The sequence below is a fragment of the Lithobates pipiens genome, unplaced genomic scaffold (assembly GCF_037356315.1).
Source record: "Lithobates pipiens isolate NorthernLeopardFrog02 unplaced genomic scaffold, aLitPip1_a1.2 Scaffold_16, whole genome shotgun sequence".
Lineage (NCBI taxonomy): Eukaryota > Metazoa > Chordata > Amphibia > Anura > Ranidae > Lithobates > Lithobates pipiens.
In genome coordinates this window covers 296,565,653-296,590,785 of record NW_027507748.1, presented here as the reverse complement: position 1 = coordinate 296,590,785, position 25,133 = coordinate 296,565,653, and positions in this window count along the sequence as shown.

Here is a 25,133-nt window from a genome sequence, read left to right as displayed (position 1 = left end):
CAACAACGTGGCGACGCACAGCAGCGATGGTCACCAAGGAAACCTCAGTGACTCATCGCTAAAGCGGACCCGATCCCGCCCATTGCTATGGGGGCCTATCGGGGCCGCCGGAGAGGCGCGTGCCCGCCCCAGGGAGTCTCCTCCCATCCTCCATATTGTACCTGGATATCACACGGTTTAGATGTTGCACACCTTGTTTTTAAATGTGGAACAATACATATAAGCAGATAGATGAACAGAAAAAGATAAATTTACAACTATAAACATTGGCTACATTTTTACACACATGTCATAATATATGTAAACTCTCACCATTACTTCAACTTATCTGTGGAAAGATACAAACAAGTTTAATAATAATTCAATATATAAATAGATCGCATGAGGTGCTTAAGGCAACAGGGACAGTTAGTCCATATAGTATACCGTTAGCCTGCACCAAAAGAATTTTTTATTATTTATTTTGGGATGTCAAGGACGGAAAACACCGGGATAGGCTCAAAGGGTACCTGGCAGGTTAGAGGACTAGGATGAGCAGTGGAACCTATATAATAACTAAAAATACAGAGGGCAAGTGAAAAAACAGTTTCCATATATTTCTTGTTATTGTTGTTATTTAAGAAAGTATTTATATGTTTTTGTTTCATTCAATCCTGGCGGGACCAGAGCGTCTAAGCGTTCTATCCATAGGGTTTCTCGTTTTAAAATTTCTCTATCCCAGTCCCCACCCCGGGTGTCCTCATGGATCACTTCAAGTATAAAGAATTTTACCACTTGGGGCTGATACCTATGGTGAATGCCTATATGGCGACCAACTGCGGTAAGCTTACCGCCCGATGAGTAGTAAAGATGGTCGCCTATACGTTGGCGAAGCTCTCTGATAGTTTTGCCTACGTAAAATGCCCCACAAGCGCATATCATTATGTAGACAACACCCTTTGTGTCACAGCTGGCATGGAACATTGGAGTAAAAGCCTCTCCATTTGGGAGACTATATGTAGTAGCCTCTAAAATCCAGGGACATCTAGAACAGTCACCACAGGGATGAGTACCTCGTGGACCCTGCCGGTTTGATACGGAAGTTTGGTAGTGGCTTTTAGTAAGTTTGTCCCCAAGAGTGGCTGCTCTTTTAAAAACCAGTTCTGGGGTTTGTCTAATATATTTCCTTATTAGGCTAATAATATACACTCTGGATTGACTGGGCAAAATCTTTGGACCCCCTCCTGAAAGAGGTGTAATATCCATATATATTGGATCCAGCATATGTATATTTTCCTAAATGTGTTTCCTGGCGTACTACCTGAGCCTCAGCACTTAATGAAAGAACCGCAATATTTACCTATGCTGCATCATCTTTAAGGCACTTGGCTATACGGGTATGTAGTTTTCTACATCTATAATGTGACATAAATAATCACGCCTCAGCAATATAACCTACTTATATATTTATAGATATATGTGTATACCCCTAATGCTTAGACACTCTTGATTGTTGTTTTGTAGCTGACTTTAAAACCTCCCGTGTCCGCCCCAAAGGGTGGTCACTGCCTGGCTTGGCATGGACTGCCCGAATTCCAGATGTCCTGAGTTATCCACACGGTGGTGAGCTGCACATTTAGTGTTTGTTAAAAACCTCTACCCTTCTGTAAAAAATACATCAAATACTCTGAAAAATATGTGTTGTATTTATGTTATCGTTGAATAACTCGTGATAAATTCTATTTTAGACAAACAAGGTCTCCTGAAGAAGCGACAGATTAGTCGCGAAACTAGTCGAGAAACCAACGACCGTATTGAACACAAAATACTGTTGTAACAAACCTTGTCTATGTTATAGCTATAATATATATGTATTTATTTATGCATGTATAAAAAACTTCTTTTTTCTTTTCTTCCCCCCCCCCCTTTGTACTTTGGTAAAAAAACTTTTTATAATCAATAATAAATATTTGTATTTTATATAAAACTGGTATCAAGACAGTCCATCATTCTGTTGGGTGACTTGTAGGTGAATCATGGTTATGATGTTCCATGTATAATCTATTGCTCAAACATGCCATGGGCATATGTAAAATTACACCCCAAAATACATTCTGCTGCTTCTCCTGAGTATGGGGATACAACATGTATGAGACTTTTTGGGAGCCTAGCCGTGTACAGGACCGCAAAATCTAATCATCGCCTTTAGGCTTTCTGAGGGCGTAAAATGATGATTTCACTTCCTCACTACCTATCACAGTTTCGGAAGCCATGAAATGTCCAGGAATGTCATGTAAGGAACTTCCAGTTTGAAGAATGTATATTTAAGAAAGGCAAGGGATTAGCTTTCAGAAATTTGGACAAACAAATATAAGTAAAGAGGTCCTTATGGGAAATATGGAACATTTGAACTAAGTCTTCCACAGATTTGATGTGAGACCCTTGATAGAGGTCCTCCACCCATCAAATACCTGCTACTTGGCATTTTTTTTGTGGCGAGGTTAAGGATGAGAGAATCCAAGGTAGAAAGGGAAATGTGACATTTTGTGGGACTTCAGTTTTATGTCAGGTGAAGTGTTCCAAGCTAACAAAGTTGATCTAATTGTAAAAGGAAAAGGAGATGTATCAGTGCATTTCAACATGTCTGCCAGCAGGATCGTTTTGAGGTCTTAAGTACATAATAAATAAGACTCAATGTCTACCCATAAATTGTCTGGGATTGTGAGGGAAGAAACCATTGTTTCAGTTGAGACACTTGTGTGGAAACCCAATAGTCTGGAAAATCCCCAAGGCCAACTCCACCTGTTTTCTTGTGCTTAACAAGATGGATATGCGAACAGCGGGCTCTTTTGTTACACCATACAGTGCCTTGAAAAAGTATGAAATTTTCCATATTTTGTCCTGTTGCAATCAAAAATGTACATTTATTTTATTGGGAATTTATGTTATAGAAATAAATATCTGAAAAATATGGCGTGCATTTGTATTTAGCCCCCTGAGTCAATACTTTCTAGAACCAACTTTCACTGCAATTACAGCTGCAAGTCTTTTTGGGTATGTCTCTGCCAGCTTTGCACATCTAGAGAGTAAAATTTTTGCCCATTCTTCTTTGCAAAATAGCTCAAGCTCTGTCAGATTTGGTGGAGAGCATCTGTTAACATAAATTTTTGAAGTCTTGCCACAGATTTTAAATTGGATTTAAGTCTGGACTTTGACTGGGCCATTCTAACACATGAATATGCTTAGTTCTAATCCACAGGTGGCAAACACAAGGCCCGTGGCCCGAATCCTGCCCACCAGGCTTTGTCATGTTGTCCGCACAGCAGCCTCTGGCCGCTACCTATATTTCTCTGCAGGTATCCAAGGCAACAAGGGAAAAAATCCTCCTTAGTCCCGCGAGCGGTACGGCTTTGTATTAGCGCATGCGCAGTCGGTCTCCATGACAATAAGAGTAAAAATCTCCCCTCCGCTCTGTCTCCGACTCCACCCCGCCTCCACTCTGTCTTCATCCCTGCCTCAGCTTTGCGTCCACCGTTGCTCTGTCTCCGCCTCCAATGCCACTCTGTCTCCGCCTCCACTGCCATTCTGTCTCTGCCTCCACTCTCTCACCTCCCCAGTCCCTCCAGCGAGTGATTGTGGAAAGCTCTGTTTTTTTTTTTTTTTCATCCAGCGGGCTGTGTCCTCAGGGAAGGCTTTTTAAGCACTTGTGTTGTTAGAGAGACAGTGTTGTGCTGCTTATTTAGTACTGATACTGAACACAGAGATCCACCCTAGAGGGAGGTACTAACTTATAGCCCAATACAAAGGGAGGGAGCCGTTTATACGGGGAGGTACCAGAGCTGGGCCAGGTAGGAAGATAGGAGAGAGTACAGATGTGAAGAAACTTAGGGGGGCATGTGGAGGCAGATGTGTGCAGAGGTGGGGGGATGGGAGGAGAGTGATGGGTGCAGAGGTCCGAACCAAGGAGGAGGGGTGGAAATGAGATGTTGCATGAATGGCTATTTCATTGGGATGTGCAGTGTTAGTTTTCCACCACACATAGCGTTTTGCTTTTAGGCCAAATAAAACTTAATTGTGGTCTCATCTGACAAGAGCATCTTCTTCCACATGTTTTCTGTGTCCCCCCACATGACTTCTTGAAAACTGCAAACAAGACTTCTTATGGCTTTCTTTCAGCAATGGCTTTCTTGCCACTCTTCCATAAAGGCAAGATTTGTGGAGTGCATGACAAATAGTTATCCTGTAGACAGATTCTCCCACATGAGCTGTGGATCTCTGTATAGTTTACTATGCTTCAGTTAAGAATGAACACAGGAGAGATCATACAGATCACTCACTGTGCATATGCAAAAAAAATAAAGGAATGATAAATTAAATATTTACCTGCCCCTTCCCCCCTCCCCATCTGAAACATCCCGGAAGCAGCCGATGGGAGAGGAGAAGAGGGAAGCTGGCAGCACTGCAGGTGGGAATGAGGGGAATTTAGAATCGCACGAGGTGATTATGGGGTTCCCAGGCCCCCCCAGGTGTGCACGTCTATGCATGGAACTAAGACATCACTGAAACAGGGTCCTGACACTTTTGTGCAACTGTGAATGCAGTACGGTGCCAAAAAGCTAACAGTTTTCAGTCATTGACAGCCAGAGTTCACTTCTTTTTTCTGGCCCATGTCACATTACCAGCAGGGGACTAAGTCATTACATACTGTATATGGTATCCTTGTGCAAGGCAGAGGTAACTGAACATAGTGTTGGATGTAATTTATACCATGTTATTACTGTGTTTGTGGTACCCAATAACTGAAAAATTTGCATTTACATTTTTTTCAATTTTTCTGTCAAGTGCATTGTAAAAAATTTGGATTGAAATGTCAAATGAAACCTCTTTGTAAAAACCTGTAGGAGTTGACGTTCCTAAATATAGTGATGTTGGGGTCATTTCTGGAATCTTGCCACTTAAGAGCTACTGTAAATGCCCAAAAACTGACATGGTAGTTTTCAGCCATTGACAGAGAGAATACATTATCTTTCTATCTATTTCTGGGCCCCACCATGTTCCTACCTGTTAACTAAAGCTGGCCATAGATGGGTAGAATTTTGAATGAAAATTCTTAAGGGAAAAATGCTTTTAGAAATTTGTTCGATTTTCTAAATATTAGTAGGTCAAATTGACATTTGTTTTTGATTGAAGTGACAAGAAAATTTGAAGCAGGAAGGAACGTTTTTCTTGAACAAATGAATTTCTAATAATGTATGTGGTTTTTGTTTTGGTAAAGTCCATTCAAAATCAACGTTAAAAGCAAATTAAATCTTTGAATATTCTGAGATACATGGGAGAGGTAATTGAACACATTTCTGGATGCAATTTATACTATTTCATCAATGTGTTTGTGAAACCAATCAATAAATGTACACTTTCAATGAAAATGTTGTATTCAAAATGATTCTAAAGCTTCCTTTTTTCTAAATAAAATAATAAACATGTTATTCTTACTTGCTCTATGCAATAACTTTGCACAGAGCAGCCTCGGTCCTCCTCTTCTAGGGTCCCCTACCAGTGCTTCTGGCTTCTCTCCCCAACTGAATACCCCCATAGAAAGTGGCATTCTATGGGGGTATTCAGTAGGTCATTCATGTAGGTCTCATTTTTGAGCCTCCCTGTCTGCATCTATTGACACAGACAGGCAGTCTCAGCCTCGCCCCCCACTCCCTAATCTTAGGATCAGTTGACAAGAGAGGGAGCCAATGAGCAATGAAAGACCTCGAAGAGCCACTGCTCTTATGCACTGCACTGGATTGAGACCTAATTCAAGTAGTATGGGCTGGGGGCCCCTCTTCAACAGAAGGTTTATTTTACCTTAATGCATAGAATACATTAAGGCAAGAAACCTTAAGGCTTTAGAACCACATTAATCTTGTTTCTAATATTATATATATATATATATATATATATATATATATAGTATCCCTGCGCTACTATGGGATGTTAAATATAAATACAGGGTGCTGCAGACACCGTATGAGTAAACAATTTAAAAAAAATGAAATCAGTATGAAGAAAATGGTGTTGCGCTCCTAGCAATAATTAATCTCGTGATAGTAAGGTGCTATATGTAAGATACCAAGGTATCTCCTACGTGAAGGTCAAAATAAATATATAAAAAGCCATATACTAAGTGCAAATTCATATACACAAAGTGCATAAAGTGCTAACGTGCTAATATAAATATCATGCAACTATTAGTAAAGCACAAAATTAATAAAAAAGAAGGTGACTTTATTGAATAAAAATCTTAATCCATAAAATACTAGCTTTTATCTGAGAAACAATAATCACTAAAAAGCATATAGTAAATGCATTTACCCTTATGGCGATCAATCAACTTATTTAACCACATCAGCCCCGAAAGATTGTACCCCCTTTCTGACCAGAGCACTTTTTACAATTTGGCACTGCATTGCTTTAAATGACAATTGTGTGATATTTGATCACGCTATAAATAAAAAAAGAGTGACAATTAAAAAAATATATAATAATTCTTCATTCGTTTATGCCAATATATATTCTTCTACATATTTGTGGTAAAAAAAAAAAATTGCAATAAGCGTATATTGATTGGTTTGCACAAAAGTCTATGTGTCTACAAACTATGGGATAGATTTATGCCATTTTTATTATTAGTTTTTTTTTTTTTTACTACTAATGGTGGTGATCTACGATTTTTATCACGGGGGGGGGGGGGGGGCATGCGGCGGGGGACCAGATGCGCGACATTGCGACAGACAGTTTGGACACTTTTCACACATTTTTGGGATCATTGACATTTATACAGTGATCAGTGCTATCAATATACACCGATTACTGTATAAATGTCACTGGTAGGAAAGGGGTTAACACTAGGGGGCGAGCAAGGGGTTAAATGTGTGTTCCCTAGATGTGTTCTAACTGTATGGGGATATGACTGACTGGGGGAGGAGACATATCACTGTTCCTACTTAGTAGGAACAAACAATATGTCTCCTCTCCTCTGACAGAATAGGGATTTGTGTGTTTACACACACAAAGCCTCGTGCTGGCTCTCGTGCACGTGATCACACATGGGCCCCTGCTGCACGTGCCCTCGCGAGCCATTTTGCAGCAATATATCTACGTGAGCCGGTGATGAACCAGTTAACAACCCCCCCCCCCATGGTCACTATACATACCCTATATTACCAAAAGTATTGGGGCGCCTGTCTTTACACACACACATGAACTTTAATGGTATCCCAGTCTTTGTCCACAGGGTTCAATATTGAGGAGGCCCATTATTTTGCAGCTATAACAGCTTCAACTCTTGGGAAGGCTACCCAGAAGGTTTAGGAGTGTGTCTATGGAAATGTTTAACCATTCTTCCAGAAGCGCATTTGTGATGTCAGGCACTAATGTTGGACAAGGCCTGACTCGCAGTCTCTGCTCTAATTCATCCCAAAGGTGTTCTTACGGGTTGTGGTCAGGAATCTGTGCAAGCCAGTCAAGTTTCTCCACCCCAAACTCGCTCATCTATGTTGTTGGATGACATGGATGAGCGAATTTGGGGTGGAGGAACTTGAGTGGCCTGCACAGAGTCCTGACCTCAACCCGATAGAACACCTTTCAGATGAATTTAAGTGGACACTGTGAGCCAGGCCTGCTTGACCTTACAAATGCACTTCTGGAAGAATGGTCAAACATTCCCATAGACACACTCCTAAACATTGTGGACAGCCTTCCCAGAAGAGTTGAAACTGTTATAACTGGGTGAGTCAATTCAATATTGAACACTATGGACTAAGAATGGCATTAAAGTTCATGTGTGTGTAAAGGCAGGCGTCCCACTACTTTTAGTAACATAGTGTATATGGCCGGGCTGGAGCCTCCTTGTTCCAGGAGGATGTACCTTAACATGCTCCCATTACAAGCCCTCATGTGTGCCCCCCAGGCCACTCACTGGCATGGTCTGTAATTGCTGTATGCACCGGACACAATAGATCACAGATTGGCCCTGTACCATGTGATCTCTGTGACACAGTGATCACCATGTCAACACAGACTGACAGCTGCAGCATGTGAAGTCTCTCCCCTCACAATTATCTGCTTAAAGAGCCGAGAGAATGTGTAGCACAAGGCTGGGCCCTGGACTACACACTGAAAAAAGTGAAAATAAATAAATAACAACGAACTGACACTGATCACTACAGCAGTGCAGGATCACCTTCCCGGAGCAAAAGGCAGTCCAACAGCCGGTCTTTTCTTAAAATTATGACTTGTAGTCACTTTTTTAAAAGGTTGCACAGAAAACAAACAAAACAAAATAGAAAACACATTCTAAACAGTACAGGTTCCTACCTCACAGTTGAAGGGCTTCTCCAAGTCACCAAAAAAAAAAAACATTTTGCAAACCTTTTCCTTCTCTAAAGCTGGCCATACACCTATAGATTATCTGCAGATTTTCTATGGTTAGATGGAAAAAGTGCAACAGATTTCTCAATGTTCTGTGTGGATGGAGGAATCTCACACCTTTTCCATCTAACCATAGAAAATCTGCAGATAATCTATAGGTGTATGGCCAGCTTAACATCTCTCTCCTCTTCCTCCGGCCACTCCTGTCAGAGTCACTGCCCCTGCGTTTCTCTGCCTCTATGGTGCCAGGCTCCCGAGGGAGCCTGGCTCCCGAGGGACAGCTGGCACTTCTCCTTCCTCCATCAGGCCACTATGCACAAGGTGGTTTGGTACGGCTGGGTATCGCCGAGTATGGCTGGGTATTACCGGCTATTGCAGGGTATGGCTGGGTATTGCAGAGTATTGGCTGGGTATGGCAGAGTATTGACAGGGTGTGGCAGAGTATTGGCAGGGTATTGAAGAGTATTGGCAGGGTATTGCCGGGTATTGGCAGGGTATTGCAGAGTATTGGCAGGGTATTGGCAGAGTATTGGCAGGGTATGGCAGATTATTGGCAGGGTATGGCAGATTATTGGCAGAGTATTGGCAGGGTATGGCAGAGTATTGCAGAGTATTGGCAGGGTATGGAGGGATGGCTGTGACTTCACTTGTCACAGAGCAGCACTGTAGGCACTACAGATGTAGCCCACAGCGCTGCTGCCATCCGATCTCTCCCCTCCACTGTGCAGATCTGTACACAGCGGGGAGAGAGGAACCAGCATCATCATGACACCGGTTTGTTTACAAGTGATCGCTCCGTCATTTGACGGAGCGATCACATTGTAAACGGCCGACGGGTGCACCAAGATGGCGGCCGCTCTGGAGCTAGGCCAAAGCTGCCACCTTTCCTAAAGCCGAGGCTGCGGAGCGCTCTGGATCGCGGCGGGGCTGTGCCAGCGGTGGCAGGGGGCGGGGCTTATCGTATATTTGCACAATAAGACGCAAGAAGCAGGCATATTTTCCCCCATATTTCTGGGGGGAAAAGTGTGTCTTATAGTCCAAAAAAATATGATATATATATATATATATATATAGATAGATAGATAGATAGATAGATAGATAGATAGATAGATAGATAGATAGATAGATATAGATAGATCGATATATATAGCTATATATATATATATATATATATATAGCTATATATATATATATATATATATATATATATATATATATATATATATACACTACCGTTCAAAAGTTTGGGGTCACATTGAAATGTCCTTATTTTTGAAGGAAAAGCACTGTACTTTTCAATGAAGCTAACTTTAAACTAGTCCTAACTTTAAACAAATATACTCTATACATTGCTAATGTGGTAAATGACTATTCTAACTGCAAATGTCTAGTTTTTGGTGCAATATCTACATAGGTGTATAGAGGCCCATTTCCAGCAACTATCACTCCAGTGTTCTAATGGTACAATGTGTTTGCTCATTGGCTCAGAAGGCTAATTGATGATTAGCAAACCCTTGTGCAATCATGTTCACACATGTAAAAACAGTCTAGCTCCTTCCAGAAGCAAAAAATTGACTTCCTGTGAGCAGATTGAGTTTCTGGAGCATCACATTTGTGGGGTCAATTAAACGCTCAAAATGGCCAGAAAAAGAGAACTTTCATCTGAAACTCGACAGTCTATTCTTGTTCTTAGAAATGAAGGCTATTCAATGCGAGAAATTGCAAAGAAATTGAAGATTTCCTACAACGGTGTGTACTACTCCCTTCAGAGGACAGCACAAACAGGCTCTAACCAGAGTAGAAAAAGAAGTGGGAGGCCGCGTTGCACAACTAAGCAAGAAGATAAGCACATTAGAGTCTCTAGTTTGAGAAACAGACGCCTCACAGGTCCCCAACTGGCATCTTCATTAAATAGTACCCGCAAAACACCAGTGTCAACATCTACAGTGAAGAGGCGGCTGCGGGATTTTGGGCTTCAGGGCAGAGTGGCAAAGAAAAAGCCATATCTGAGACTGGCCAATAAAAGAAAAAGATTAGGATGGGCAAAAGAACACAGACATTGGACAGAGGAAGACAGGAAAAAAGTGTTGTGGACGGATGAATCCAAGTTTGAGGTGTTTGGATCACAAAGAAGAACGTTTGTGAGACGCAGAACAAATGAAAAGATGCTGGAAGAATGCCTGACGCCATCTGTTAAGCATGGTGGAGGTAATGTGATGGTCTGGGGTTGCTTTGGTGCTGGTAAGGTGGGAGCTTTGTACAGGGTAAAAGGGATTCTGAATAAGGAAGGCTATCACTCCATTTTGCAACGCCATGCCATACCCAGTGGACAGCGCTTGATTGGAGCCAATTTCATCCTACAACAGGACAATGACCTTAAACACACCTCCAAATTGTGCAAGAACTATTTACAGCAGAAGCAGGCAGCTGGTATTCTATCGGTAATGGAGTGGCCAGCACAGTCACCAGATCTGAACCCCATTGAGCTGTTGTGGGAGCAGCTTGACCGTATGGTACGCCAGAAGTGCCCATCCAACCAATCCAACTTGTGGGAGCTGCTTCTAGAAGCGTGGGGTGCAATTTCTCCAGCTTACCTCAATAAATTAACAGCTAGAATGCCAAAGGTGTGCAATGCTGTAATTGCTGCAAAAGGAGGATGCTTTGACGAAAGCAAAGTTTGATGTAAAAACAATGTTATTTCAAATACAAATCATTATTTCTAACCTTGTCAATGTCTTGACTCTATTTTCTATTCATTTCACAACGTATGGTGGTGAATAAGTGTGACTTTTCATGGAAAACACAAAATTGTTTGGGTGACCCCAAACTTTTGAACGGTAGTGTATATATATATATATATATATATATATATACCAAAGGAATGTAGCAGAATAGATGTTAGCCTAAAATTTCTAAATTTTTTATTTGCAAAATTGTATTGTAACAGAAACTAAGAAAAACCTTTTGGTCATTAAAAGCAGTAATTATGTTTTTATGATTGTTAAAAACAGTGGTGATTAAATACCAACAAAAGAAAGCTTTATCTGTCTCAACTAAATAATAAAACATTTATTTGGATACAGTGTTGCATGACTGAATATTTGTCATTCAAAATATAAACAGTGCTGTAACTGAAAAATGGACTGGACTAGAAGGGGGGTGGAAAGTGTCTTGAAGTGATTAAAGTTCTCTTGTGCTGAGAGAAACATGTAGGCTACATCGCTGATCTCCTTCTGAAGTATATAACAGTTTAAGTCAGTATAAAGTAAAACTTGTTTTGTGCCAGAAATATAAAATATTTTTAACCCATTCAAGCAATCTGAAGTACATGGCTAGTGTTTTTAGAAAATAAAGGTCAAATATGCTAGCATTTGTGCTCCTTTAAAACGGGTTAATCTATAATACAAAAAGACAGTTTTCTGGGACATTTTTAAATAAAAGACACATTATAATTTTGCAGTGTTCATGAATATATTCTGAAGACAGGTCAGATTTATTTTTAAACGAGTGCTGGTATGTATTTTTTTTACTTAGCAACCTGCCTTTTTTAATGCAGAAAAAAGATCCCACACTACTGTAGCACACATTCTGATTTATGTTCTTTGTATTAGCTAGCTCCATTATCATAGACTGTCTCACATCACTCCTTTGGCTGTCCCTGTGTGACTTTGTGTAAACTCCATATCAGGTTCCTGCTCTCCAAATAGTGAGATGTTGTGGCATGGAATATCAATACATAGTCATTATATAGTGCAGTCTGCACAGTTCTTCTTCATTGCCCAGAAGACAAACATAGCACTGGAGTAAATGTCTCAACACTCCATAATCCCTGAGCATCCTCACATCCATTAGTTGTGACAGCAACAAAGTACTCGCCATGGTGCTCTTGGTACCGAATTCTGTCATTTGTCTGCTCAGACTCTAGTGTTTGCTATTGATTGCTGAAAAGCAAACATGCAGCTATATCCTATCTTCCTCCTTCAAACAGCAGCTCAAATGGCGATCAAACCTGTCATACATAAATCTTCAATATACATTGAACGACGGGCAGCTGCATTCATTTCCATCAGTCACTGAGTTTACCAGCTCTTGTTCTCAAATGTTTTTTATATTTTTTATTATACATGTGATTCCAAAAGTGATTTATGTTGTTCGCAGATGCTCATAACTCAAGAGAAAGTCTTTGTTTTTTATACAGTCAATTATGTGTTCCAAAGTAGTGTGCACCAGAAACAATACCAATTGCATTTTTGAGTAATATTTTTTATTTTTACACTCAGGCATTGACAGTAGAGGCTGGTGCGCAAAAATTTTGGAGGGGCACAAACAAACTAAAAACCACTGAAACCCCCCCCCCCCCAATCAATTGCAGCCTCACTGTGCCCATCAATTGCAGCCTCACTGTGCCCATCAAATGCAGCCATTGTGCCCATCAATTGCAGCCATTGTGACCATTAAACACAGCCACTGTGCCCATCATATGCAGCCACTTGTGCCCATCAAATGTAGCCACTTGTGCCCACCTTCCCTCCCCCATTTCTGGGGCTCACGGCTCTGGCAGCACCCCCAACCCTCCCGGTGCATGGCTCTGACAGACCCCCCTGACACTTACCACCAGGCAGCTGCCACCAGGCAGCAGCTGAGTCCACTCCTCTTCCTAAGCGCCAGGCATCCAATAGGGTGGCCTAGTGCTTTGGACAATCAGGAAACAGGTCTGATGAGGAAGGTTAGTGTGAAAATAGTGAAAATTAATTCTCTATCGTCACATAATTGGGTGGGATCAGGGCGCACTCTCTGCACCCCGAGCCTACCCTATTTTGAAACCTATTAGAGCCTCTGGCTCTAATCAGGTGCTTCAAAATGTTCCACCCGCTCCTGCCCCGCCATAGGAATGAATGCGTCCGTCGTCCTGAAAGGGGCCGGGCGCATAGATGGAAGGACATATCAATTTACAGTTTTACAGAAAACTAAGTGGACAAATAAGCTTGAATGCAAGCCTTGTGCCTTAAGATGCCATTGTGAATACATGGCTTTTAAGAAGGATAGGCGTAAAACAATCATGCAATTTATTCAAAGAGGTCCTCACCCATTAACCACTTGCTTACTGGGCACTTAAACCACCCTCCTGCCCAGACCAATTTTCAGCTTTCAGCGCTGATGCACTTTGAATGACAATTGCGTGGGCATACAACACTGTACCCAAATTACATTTTTAGCATTTTTTTCCAACAAATAGAGCTTTCTTTTGATGGTATTTAATTACAGCTGGGAGTTTTATTTTTTGCTAAACAAACAAAAAAAGATGCAAAAAAAAAATCATGTTTAATAGTTTGTTATAAAATTTTGCAAACAGGTCATTTTTCTCCTTCATTGAAGTGCGCTGATGAGGCGGCACTGGTGTGCACTGATAGGCTGCACTGATGGGCACTGATAGGCTGCACTGCTGGGCACTGATAGGCATAGTTAAGGCGGCACTAATAGGCACAGATAAGGTGGCACCGATAGGCACAGATAAGGCAGTACTGATGGGCACAGATAAGGCGGCACTGATGGGCAAAGATGGGCACAGATAAGATGGCACGGATGGGTGGCATGGATGGGTGGCACGGATGGGTGGCACTAAGGGGCACTGATAGGTACCACTGATAGATGGAACTGATGGGCACTGATAGGTGGCACTGATAGGTGGCTCTGATAGGTGGCTCTGATAGGTGGCACTGCTGGGCATTGATGGGCGGCACTGATGGGCGGCACTGGTAGATGACACTGATGGGCACGGATATGTGGCACTGGGGTGCAGCACCGTTGTTGAGGCAGATTGTGGGCACTGATGGGTGGCACTGTGGGCACTGATGTGTGGCACTATGGGCACTGTTGAGTGGCACTATGGGCACTGCTGGGTGGCACTGACGGGGGGCACTTATTTATTCCTGAGGCGGCACTGGCAGGGGGCAGGTGGGCACTGGTAAGCTGGCCGTGATCGGGACTGATGTCCCGATCACGGCCGCCAGTGATCGGCTCTTTTCTTTTCTCCTCGCGCTATCCGTTGTATCACATGATCAGCTGTCATTGGCTGACAGCTGATCACGTGGTAAGGGGTCAGGATCGACCCCTTGCTTGGATCCGTGATCAGGCGAGTCTCGTAGACTCGCCAATCACAGAGCGTGCCACGCGCACCCCTCAGGGGGTGCGTAGGCCGCTCGTGCACGGGACGACGTCAATAGACGTTGTCCCGGCAAAGGAGGTCCACGCTGTAGCTGTCATTTGGCTATAGCGCGGATCTCTAGTGGTTAAAGGCTTGGGCCAGTTTTGCTGGAATAGGCTAGATTGCTATTTTTTTGTTGCTAAACCACACACATATTTCATCATTCCAGCAAAATAACATTTCATTGTAAGCACCAAAGTAGCATAGCCTATCTATTAGTCGCAAACAGGCATTTGATTAATCAAAGACCTCAGAAGGCCTGAAAAAAAATATGATTCAAAATGATTCAAATAAGAGTAAACAAAAAAGGCAGAAGGTGGGTAAAAATTTGCTAGAAGACTGCAGAAAGCTTATGTTCACCAAACATTATCTCTTCCTTTCTTAAGTAGGACCCCAATTCCCAACAATTTTAAACATAAATGGACCAGTGAAATCCCCCTACGCATAGTTTTCATGAACCTAATAAGTCACTCTAACCCCACACCATTTGCCCATCAGCCAAGGCTACCTTTTACTCAAAAGACCTTTTATGAATACATGTCCTTCGATGGAGGGTAGGAATTTTCAGCAGTCTTTCAACACCATTTGACTGGTCTCAGACACGTGGCACAGGCCACAAAACAATGATTTAATAAGACAGTTTCTCATGTAATTTTAATTAAATGTAGTGAATCAGTGCCAGATAAAATTTGGGGGATGCAAAAAATTTCTTCAGCCAAGGTATACGATGGTAGGATCTCTGGTCTGTGTATCTGATATCTCCTGACCAAATCAGGGTGAATTGAAAGATTATTGAGGGCAATACATCCATGTTTTCTGTGACAACTGGAGGAGCACTTTATTTTTTTAAAAGAGAAAAAGGGTCGAATGGAAGTATCGGGTAGTCGCTCACACCAACCCCATATGTAGTTCCATTCAGCCCTATAGTAGATTGGACTATACCGGTACTTGGTAATAGAAAAACATCAGTAGAATTTAAAATCGATATAATATTTAATCAAAATATAAAACAAGACAACAATGAAATATCACTTGAAGAAGTACAATGGTATGCACATCACAGTTGAGGTATTCCTGACGGGTTCTCCATAGGGAACATTCAACCGTAGAGGATGCACAATAATTTCCTCGACTAGTTTCGCGGGAAAAGGCCCGCTTCTTCAGGAGGATATCTATACAAAAGTATCACAATCATTAAATAATACACACATATAAAACTATAAGCAATACAATTAACATGATGTTATTGATTTTACATACACAAATTCCCCATATGCAAAAAAGGAGATCCGCTCACCCCACTTCAAGGAACAGGCTGCAGGCAAGGAAGTCCACAAAGTCCCCCCACGGTGAACATGGGGGATTGGTTAGCGCCGGCTCTAGATAAATAATATTATAATCGTTTATCAATTAAGTAGAAGTATATCTTGGATTAAGGAAGGGAAGAAGGGCAGGAGAGGAAAGGAAGGACACCGTGATGGGTGAAACCGTGATTTAGGGGGGGGGTGGGGCGAGAGAAAGAAGGGGGGGGGGGGGAAGGGAGGAGAAAGGGGGGGGAAGAATAAGAGGGAAAAAGGGGGGGGGGAGGGAAGAAAAAAAAAGGGGGGGGGAGAGGGGGGAAAGGGGGAGGGGGGGAAGGGGAAGGGAAAGGGAGGGGGGAAGGAGTGAGGGTGGAATAGGTTGAAGTGGCTATATATAGTTCCAAAGGTATAAGATCAAAAAGTGATTTAAACCATAATATCTCATATAAATATATGTGTAAAGATTCAAACGTGAGTAGTCAAATGTATCCATGTGGATTAAGTAATGTGAAGAGAAAATTAGAGAGGAACCCTTCACCCAAGTAAGAATCCTTAATTCCAAAGGGGGTTAAAATAAAAGCGAATCGGCTTACCAAAGAGCCAATCAAGAGATCGTGTAAGAACAAGACACCAAAATGGTTAAGCAGGCTTGCAAGGATATTGTACCATTCGCTGAGTATCAGATACCAGGTCCACTGTTAGATAGCTTAATGGCCATCAATACTGCAAAAGGGATGTAAAACATTTAAATATAAGGAAGGTAAGAGGACCGCAGGCATTACCAAGCCAATGCGTCAAAGAAAGAGTTTAAACAAATTCGTAAATGAGTAAATAGCATCATATATAGTGGTTACCTGTCAGCGGGGACAATATCCTAATGCAGCCCTGATGGAGTCCGTGCGCACCTGTCCATTCGGCGGTCAATTCGACCGTTAAATAGACTCCCCAACACACACGGCGTCTGGCGTCCGCCGGAAGTCGGCGCCGTCCGACGTCATGTGGTGCGCCTCTCCGCACCGCGCAGGCGTACTAATCGGTCGCTACTGCGCAGGTGCGTCCGTTCGGCGGTCTGATAGAACGCCCGAACGGGTTACCTAGCAATCACCACGTCGGACGTACGCCAAGTCCCGGCGGCGTCCGAACGTCATGTGGTCTGTTGCCCCACACTGCGCAGGTGCAGTACTAGACTGTTACTGCGCCAGTGCGCAAGGGAATAACCCCAATGGATCATTGATCCAAAGGTTAACCCTTGCAAGTCGGGCGAATAAATCGTCCAGACCAGGGGAAACACATGTCCACCAGGGGGAAAAAAGTCAAGGACACTCCATACTACCCATAAGGCACTGTCCCTCAATTCTAGGGGTCAAAGCACATCTCCCAACACATAGGAACATTATAACATGGGAAACAAAAAACTTATCCAAAAAACATATAACATATTATACATCATTTTTAATATACAAAGATATACATGTTATAACCAGGGGATCTAGTCCCCCAGAAAAAAGAAACAGAAACGTACACCAGAGAATCACCTAGGAAATTTAGGGGAGGGGGGGGGGGTGGGGGGGGGAAAGAAGGGGGGGAGGAGAGGGGGGGGGTGGATAGGGGGTTTTTTATTGGTGGCATATACAGCGTCACCTATTATAAAAACGGTTTGTAAGAAATTGTCTCGTTGAGACCTGGTGGTAGGGTGGCATTGAGTCGTTCGATCCACAGGGTTTCCCTCTGTAGGATCGTTCGATCCCAGTTTCCACCTCTAGGATTTGGAAAGACTACTTCGAGGACAAAGAATTGGATCACTGTGGTATCAAAACGATGGTAAAAACCAATATGTCTACCAATTGTGGTAAGTTTCCCACTTTCTGAATAATATAAGTGGTCACCAATCCTCTGTCTAAACTCTCGAATAGTCTTTCCAATATAAAAGGCTCCACATTTACAAGTCATAAAGTATATGACACCCTTCGTACTGCAATCAGAAAACGTACGAGGTAGAAAAACTTCTCCATTAGGTAGAATAAATTGGTTACCCTCCAGGACCCATGGGCAACGGGGGCAGTTATTAAATTTAAATGTACCTCTAGAATGTCTATGCATAGGACTAGTAGATGTATAGTGACTATGCATTAAACGATCCCGAAGGGAGCATGCTCTTCGAAAGACTAATTCGGGAGTAGGCCGTATATATTTAGCTAGAACATGATGCTCCGTGAGTAAATGCCAGTTTTTTGTGAGGATATTCCGAAGAGTTTTATGGTGAGCAGAATATGTTGTGATGAATCTCAATGATTCATTACTTGTCGTCTTAGGTCGTTTATGTAGTAATGTGTCTCTTGGATGAGACACGGCCTTATTAAAGGCTTTCCTCAAATTAGTGGGAGTGTAGCCCCTGGCTAATAAACGGTCACGTAAGGCATCAGCTTGGACTTTAAAGTCAACGTCTCGGCTGCAGTTTCTGCGTAATCGCAGAAACTGTGCAAACGGGATGCTGCGCACCAAGGGTTCCGGGTGGGCGCTGGTGGCAAACAATAAAGTATTGCCTGCGGTGGGTTTGCGATAGAGATCCGTATATAAAGTGCCATCGGGCTGCTTTATGATGAAGAGATCCAAAAATGGAATCCGCTCTGTATCGAAGGTAAACGTAAATTTCAAATTGAATTCATTGTTATCTAATTCTTGCATGAACTGGAGGAATCTTTCCTTAGTTCCAGTCCATACCATAAATAAATCATCTAAATAGCGATACCATAGAAGAGCGTCCTCCAGGAATGAAGCAAGTTTATCATCAGAATGGATTTGTCTCTCCCAACCCCCCAAAAATAAATTTGCATACGCTGGGGCACAGGAGGTCCCCATGGCAACGCCTTGGGTTTGCAAATATAATTGGTCATTAAAGGTAAAGTAGTTCTTTGTTAGTATAAATTCCAACAATGCTAAAATAAATTCATTAAATGGCCATGTATTGATCTCCTGCTCATACAAAAAGGATCCAGCCGTCCGGATGCCCCGCCCGTGGGGGATACTCGAGTAAAGAGCCTCGATATCGATCGCCACGAGCAGGGCATCCGGAGGGATCTGGATCCCCTCCAGTTGTTGCAACAAATCCGTCGTGTCCTTAATGTAAGAGGGGAGTCTTCGCACATGTGGCATTAGATAGGCGTCTACCAGTTTACTGGCATGGTCTGTCAATGAGTCAATCCCCGAGACAATTGGCCTACCAGGGGGTAATGGTAAATTTTTGTGCGTCTTCGGAAGAGCGTAGAAGGTAGGAACCATCGGAAATTTAGGGATCAGGAAATCTAATGTATCTCTGTCAATGAGGCCTGCCATAAATGCCTCAGTGCAGAGAAAACAGAGTTCCTGATGAAATGAATTAGGTACTGATTGGTCAATCGGGCGATACCAAGTAGAGTTGTTGAGGATAGTCATACACATGGTCTGGTACTGGTGGTGTGTCATGACGACAATATTCCCACCTTTGTCCGACTGTTTGATGATCAAATCTGGATGTTTTTGTAAAGTTTTTAGTGCTTGGATCTGTCCAACATCAAGATTAGGGGTAACATCATGCCGATGCTGTCGTTTCAGATCTCTTATTGTAGTTTGAAGAAAATTCCAGATGGTAGGGCATATCATGAGGTCAGGGAATCTACAAGAGCGTAATTTAAATTTCTTAGAAGCCACCTCTAAATGTTCTATGTGGGTGGATGAGGCTGTGTTGGGGGGGGGAGTAATTTGTGAAGTAGGGTCTTCAATAGCTCCTTCATCGTAGAGGAGCATAAGATCCCGTAATGCCCGAAATTCCGCCATACTAAAGTGTTTAGTGCGTTCTGTAAGTTCGCGTTCTAGATTCAAATTAGTGCGATCTTTGTCAAATAAAAACTTAAATGTGAGATTCCGTGCAAACAAATACAAATCTTTTATGGTTTCATTAACTTTTAGTCTATCCAATGGGCAAAACCCTAGGCCCAAATGGAGTACTGACACCTGTTCGTCTGACAAACGATAGGGGGTCAGATTTAAGATATTACGGTTAGTGTCGGATTGGGAATGTGTGGTAGTGCTGGTGCTGGTTTCAGAATATAGGAGTCCAGATTCCCTTGTTGTTTTTTTAGATCTAAAAAAATCATGTCCTCATTTATTTTTGTGTGTTTATTAGTCATTAATGTTGAATTCAAGACCTTTGGGATAGTACCATGAAGTGTGGAGTGGCCCGTAGCCCCCTCTATTGAGGGAGTGACCTCAATAGGTATTTGTGTGGCAGGTGTACGTGCCGATTTAGGGGGTTTGGAACCCTTCTTATCTTTTTTAGGGTTCACAGGTGGGGTGCCACCACCATAACGTAATCTTTTACGAGTAGAATTTGCTGTTGGGGTGACCGAAGGTCTAGGATTACTTGGTAATGAGTAAGTTGATGTCAAAGAGGAGTCAGATTCTATCTCCATTGTTGGATTACTAAAGGTATTATATCGAAGAGGAGGCTTTCTCCCCAAATTCCTGTTTGACCAACGGTATGCATAGCCTTCAGTAAAGGCAGATTTATCTCTATTAAATTTGATCTGTTTTTTTGTAATAATAGATTTATTCAGAGTTTCCAACCGATCTCTTAATTCCTTCCATTTGGGATCAAAAGATGGGTTGTCCTTCAGGTATATATAGTCAGTATTCAGTCGTTCAATCTCTTTATCCAATAAAGTCATATCCAAACTATATTGATTAATCAAAGTTTTCATGAGATCAAGACTACAATTAGTCAGGATGTTTTCCCAGTTTTTCCTAAAATCCGGTGAGGGGTCTTTTAGGGTTGGAAAAATTTGGTTTCGCAAACCTATAGGGCAAATACAGTCGGTAACGTACATCTTAAAGTATTCAATATGCCAATGTAGATGAGATTTACGTTTCAATAATCCATAGATCTTATAGAAATAGGTTTTCAAATCATCCTCAACTTTATGTTCATTAAGGCAAGCAGTTTTCAGATTTGTCATAAATTCTCCCCAATCAGTATTTAGGGTATCCATGACGGGAAGGTGGGGGAAGGATAAGGAAAGAGACAGTCCCTAAATTTTTCTATGGCGACGTGACTAAACAAGAAAAAAATATATATAACAATAATTGTCATTACAATATGATAAATATTAGAGGCACTCCAACAATCAATCACCAATTAAGTTCCCCAATTACCGGTAGGTGAATGAGTAAATGGGTGTGTTATCCACCCTATCTTAAATCACATATTATGAGTATCGCCTCTGGTCTAAATCATTATAAATATTGTATAACGTACCATCATCCAGAATTTGTAGTTTTTTTTTGGAGGAGCACTTTAGAAAGATCATATCTGCAGAAGAGAGCTATTTGACCTGCTTATTTAACTATAAGAGATCAAACAATTCCTGTGAATGAGCATTTTGAAGGGAGTTGGAGGAGCACATATGCAGTGTTGAAGATTTGGCAATTTTTTTTGCTCACAAGAACTGAAAATTTATAATGACACTTTGAATGTGAAGATTTTTGGATAGTTTTTACATACTTCTTTTTATGGGCACAGTACAATCTTTGCAGAGATTATTTTTGTAGAGTATTTTACAATTAAATGTATGCGAGTTTAAGCACTTTGAGCACTTAAATCTGTATTGGAGTTGTTTTAGATGATTCAACTAATAGTTAAAGCCTGGGTGCTGGTCACCTCTTTAGTAAACATTTATTTTCTTCTGTGTAGAAAACCTTTTTGTGTATTTACTTGGACTGTTGTGTTTTATAGTGTTAGGGAGTAAATCAACTATCAGGACACAAGTAAGGTGTTTAATTGTATAATATGAAATAACCTGATATCTGTGATCTTGGGCTGACAAGAAATAAGCTGACCTTTTATCATATTTCCTTTCAACTTATTGCCCCCATTCTGCCTACATCCTTAAAAAAACAGACCTCTGTAATAATTTAGAAATAGAAAGTAATCAAACACTGCTGTTTTATTTGAAAAGATTTAACTCTCGTGTACCTTTTGATCTGCTCTGAAAAGAAGATGAAAGAAGCTTTTAAATGTTAGCTTCATACTCAAGGATAATTGTTTCTTGGTATCTTTTGAAATACAGAAGATTCAAAAAAACGACCTGAACTGAGACACTGTGTAAACTTTGATGCGCTTTCTTTTTGGCACCTTGTTTACGAATCAATGATAAATGTTTTATGGGAAGAAAGGGGAAAGAACAGTAATATTTGATAGAACTGTATTTCCTGTTGATGTTGTATGGTGGTTTAAACAAAAAAATATCATCATTAACTATAAATAAAAATTATATTAATCAATAAATGCAGATATACACAAGATCAATCTCACATGTGTGAGAGTATTTTTGCATTCATCAGAAAATTATTAGCCAAGAAAGACACCTCCTGTCACCAAAGCCTCGTACACACAATCGGATTTTCTGATGAGAATTGTGTGTTGGCAGACTGTTGGTGGAAAATCCTACCGTTTGTACGCTCCCTTGAGCAATTGTTGTTGGATTTTCCACGGACAAATGTTGGATGGCAGGCTTTAAAATTTTCCATGGACAATGGTCTGAAATAGTCCGTCAGATAAAAATCCAAAGTACAAACACGCATGCTCCGAATCAATGCTTACCAAACACAACAATAGCAGAAGGTGCCCAAAGGGTGGCGCTAAAGAGCTTAAAAAAACACGTAGTATGTCACTACGTTTGTGTTTGTTTGCCGACAATTGTGTGCCGTTTTTATGCAAGACAAGTTCCTGGCACACGCCCTTCGGACAAAATTCTTACTCTTTGTCTGCAGAAAATCCGATCGTGTGTATGAGGGTTAACAGTTGATCACAAAACAAAAGGTCCAAACCAATGTGGCTTTTCATTATGTCTGAGTAATTCCTGTGCCAGTACACATATCCCACATTACATGCACACATATTTCTCAAACTATATATATATAAAAGTATACACTCAGATTTTAAATGTACACATACATTTCACACCCCAGTTTATAGTGTTCCAACATTTCTTATGCTTTTACAGTATGCATCTTGGCTGAGTTTAGGATGCGAGAGTAATCATTTTTTGTGCAAGAGATAGAGGGTCAGGTGCAAGTCTAAAGTTGTGCTGAGTACAAGTGACAGTCTGTCAAGGTGTTGCAGAGCACAACAAAAACACAATCACAGACATGTTAACAACATGGAGCACTCTGACAGAGATTTGCTCAGCACGTTAAGAATTCTGCCAAAGACTTAATGAGGACATTGGGCACCCAGCCAGGGAAGTATTGAGTGTATTGAGTGCAAAACACATTCTGCCAGATACACACAAAGAACAGATTACTATGGGTATGCACACTGAACATTCTGATAGGAAATTGTTATCCTCATGATATTCTCTGCCAGGAACATATTGACCACATAGGCTGTTCTTCCATGTACATGTTAAGCATCTAGAATACACTACTATGAACATAGTAAGTACTATAGACACTGTGTAAAGGACAGGCTGAGCACACTGAGCACTCACCCAGAGATATACTGGGCAAAAGTAGGTTTTACAAGTAGGTATTAACCACAAGACATATTCTTTGAGAAATTTTCTGAGGAAAAGTGACACCCTGTTATAAACCACAGATCACACTGAGCTAATTCTTGGGAATATGTTGAACACAAGAGTTCTGCCAGAGACATGCTACCTGCATAGAATTCTGTGCTAAGGAAATGATAAGCATGCTAGTAACTCTTTCAGAGACATGTTGATTGCACTAAGCAGACTTTTATGAACATTCTAAGCACAAGGGACACTGTCATGGCCAGTACTTTTCCAGGAACAAGTTTAGCACACAGGGCACTGTTTCAGGGTCATGCTGAGGGCAAGGGCAACCCTGACAGGGACATCCAAAAAAAAGGACAATTGCAAGGCACTTTATCAGGGACAGACTGACCACTACGAATGATCAAAAATATTATCAACCATCAGAGAACCATCAGAGAACCATTTTAGGAATTTAGGTGTGTGAAAGACAAGGTGGTAATTGGAGTCCCACGTAGGAGGCCCAGGGGTTCCAAGTCTCCCAAAACTGTTCAGAGGTGTCCAGTAAGGAACTTGACAATTTCTCCTGTTACCTGATCCAGGAGATTTTGCATTTGGCTGCCTGAATGGAGACCTTTGGAAGTTTCCTGGCTTTGGCTATGGTAAGTTTGGAACCTAGAAGAGTGAAAAAGATTAATATTTTGAGAGATACGGATATTCAGGAGGGCCATTGCGGGAGACTTGGGAACTGAGAGCCTCGTGACTTTGAATATTATTTGGACTATTTTGTTCCAGAAACTTCTGATTTTGGGACAATCCCACCATATGTGTAACATGGAACCTATCATTTGTCATCCTCAGAAAGAAAGGGGGGATACTGAGGGATATATATTAGAGAGTTTCAGTGGGGTCATGTACCATCTGATGAGAACTTTTAGGCTAGCTGCCATTAGGGAGATATTGAGGATACCTTTATAGGATCTAGAGAATGCCCTATGCCAAGTTTCCAGGTTCCATCATTCCTGGAGGTTGGCTTCCCAAGCTAGCATGTAGGAAGGTTTTGACTGGGTTTGGGCAAGTGACGTATAAATTATTGATATGCCACCCCTCTGCTCCATGGCCTGTCTGCACCAAAGTTTGTAGAGTGTTATGTGGGGGGGAGGGGGGGATTAGGTTTTGGTGACCGGAACCAGAAACGTTCTGAGTCAGGAAGGTCCAGTTTGCTAATACAGTAGGCAAGCAAGATGGGCCCGCTGGGGTGAAGAAGTGGCCAATCTGGTACATCCCTTTATCCAACCACCACTTGAAGGCTTTAATTTCCATTTCTGGGCTAAAGTCTGGGTTGTGGAATAAGTAGGCCAGAGGAGAACTATCTGATACCAGAGAGGGGGCCTGCTTGAGCTTATCCCACAGGGCAATATATTGTGAAAGGGAGGAGGATAGGATAGGAGGAAGACTTGATGATGGGCTCCATAAAAGATAGTCTAGGGTATATGACGGAACTGCCTGTCTTTCAACGTCTACCCAGTCTGGTTTTGCCATCTTGGAGTATACTATAGAAAGTTGAGCTAATCTAGTGGCCTGGTAATACCAGATCATGTTTGGGAGGCCTATACCTCCTCTGGATCTTAATATGAATAGCATGTGTTGAGAGAATCAATGTCCTGCCTTCCCCCATACAAATCTACAGTAACTATT